The sequence below is a fragment of the Montipora foliosa genome, chromosome 3 (genome assembly GCF_036669935.1).
Source record: "Montipora foliosa isolate CH-2021 chromosome 3, ASM3666993v2, whole genome shotgun sequence".
In the NCBI taxonomy this organism is placed as follows: domain Eukaryota; kingdom Metazoa; phylum Cnidaria; class Anthozoa; order Scleractinia; family Acroporidae; genus Montipora; species Montipora foliosa.
In genome coordinates, this window is record NC_090871.1 from 50,144,112 (window position 1) to 50,146,611 (window position 2,500).

Sequence of the window (2,500 nt, forward strand, 5' to 3'; positions counted from 1 at the left end):
TCGTCAGAAACAGAGGATTTCCTTTCTGTCCAATTTTCAAAACAGTTTTGCTCATTTCCGCAACGAACTACTTATCATTTTTTTTCTTTTTTGAAACGTCGTCGTTTCAAAACAGTGTAATTTGCCTCCAAACTTCCGTTTCGCGCCTAAGCGCTCGTCATACGTACATAAGTTGTGTCTGACGAGCGCTTAGCCGAGAAACTCAAAGTCACAGAGAATCGATGAGTCCTCTTTAAACAAAGTCCTTGAACTTATGTGCACTTGAGCACTTTACGCCAAGGTTGACTCTTCCTCCACATTTATATATTTAACAATTATTCGCCGGAGGCGAAGTGAATATTGGTGAATATTTACCGAGACGTAGTCAAGGTAAATATTCCCCAATATTCACTGACCTTGAGACGAATAATTGTTTGAGTATAATTTTCAGCGGTGAATATCAAGAAAGTGCAAAACAACGGGCTAAAACAAGATAAAAAGGCACGAAAAGTGCTTGGTTGACTTAGCAGCCGCGCCTTCAAAATGTATAGGAAATCGTATCAACATGATCGTGCATTTCGTGATTTATGGGCACAAGTAATATTTTGAAAGTTCTCAAAATTGCACGAGCCGTAGGCATGCGCAATTTGAAAACCTACAAAACATCACGATTGATCATAAAATCACGAAATGCATGAGAAGGTTCATACGATTTTTTATTTATTATATTCTCAACAAAATTACTCAAACGCCCTACTTTGTTCGTGCTCGTATTCTTCCAGTTTTGGGTTTACTTTTCTTTCAGTCGCCCATGATTGCTAAACATTCAACCAGGTCTGTGTAGCTTTCAACGTGTTTTTGTTTTTCGCATTTTCTTTAAGTTGATCAACGATGTTTTGGTTTGACAAAGCAAACCGACTGTCACCCTTTTTTTTTTTTTTTTTACTTTTGTGTTCAAATTTGGCGCTTCCCCGGTGTTTCCACAGCAACTTGCGTATTACACTCTATAACCTGGATTGCACTCTATAAAATATTTATGCATTCGCCATTGGCCAATCAGATACAAGGTATTTTGTTGAGTGTATACTAATAATTTTTTTACTAACCGAGCGCGAGGGCCGTACTGGGGAATATTGGCCCGAGGTCGTGGCAGTACGGACCGAGCGCAGCAAGGTCCGTACAAAAACGACCGAGGGCCAATATTCCCCAGTACGGCTCGAGCTAGCTCGTTTAGTAAGTAGTTTTTTATATGGTTTATTTTGTCTCCACTGCACAACAGATAACAACACAGCATCGCTTAACCAAATAAGTTTATTTTTGGAGGGCCTGGTGAAAACCGCCCCTATAGAGTGACAGAGAATTGGGCAAAGACGAGATAAATAGACACTAATAGCTTACAGGGCTTAGAGCCCAAGGAACTTGGAAACAGAAAGTCTTTGATCCAGATCGCCATTAACATATATGTCTTTGGCTTGCACCGACTTCCAGCGACCGTGTCGCTGAAAAACTCTGTCGCTGACACCACTGTTAGCTTCCATAGTCGCGCCACCCAAACGCAGAGAGTGCAGCCCGAACTTGAAAGGGTCAGCCCCAACGGTTTTAAAATCCCGCCTGGAAGCTTCTCTCATAGTGCCGTAACTAATAGACTTATCGGGGCTATCAACTTACAAGAATCCTTACCCTTAGAAATGGGTCTAAAAATCAAATCCCTGGTATCTGGAAGAATTTGAAATTTCCTGAGATACTTTTTAAGGAGCTTGACAGGACACGCGCGACTAGGAATTGAAGCTCAGAAATAACTACTTCGTCTCCTCGACGATGCTGGTCGTTCTTACTTTTGGGGACTTTAATAACCATGAATCCCTCGTTAAAGAAATATGTCATTCCTCCTTATCCTGGAGACATCGTCGAGCGGTAAGCACGGTAGTACAGCAAAGATGTACTGTTGGCCTTTGAGCACAGTACTGTCGTCTTCAATCTTTCAGCTAACCCCTGGATGGGACCGTCTCGTCTAAAAGAGCGTCCTGATCAAAGTCCCAAAAACCGGATTGGAAGACATCTAGAAAATACAAAAATAGGCGAGAAGTACTGAGAAAAACCAATAACAGGTTACAAAGGCAAACAAATAACAGAAGGGAAATGGGAGGAATAAACGTACACATAAAAATGTAACAAATAAATAAACCCTTTATTGCATGGAAAGTATAGTACCACCGTGGGACCAAATAATAGCCAACATGAAAACATAGTAGGCAGCTCACGCAAAGGCGTACAAAAACTTAACTAAAGTAGTGTCTAATAACAAGAGTCACACTCTCCGTAAGGCAAAGTGCAAAACCCCGCATGACATGTAGGAGGCCTGGGGCGTTTTCAAGGGGTCTGGTGCCAAAAAGGGAATTACGGGCTTTCCCTTTGAACAATAATCCCGGGAACTTGAACAAGTAGACCCAGTCAATAACAAATCTGCTCCAGTGCACACCATACGTTGCACAGATGTTCCAGAAGAACGAGGACTTCCATA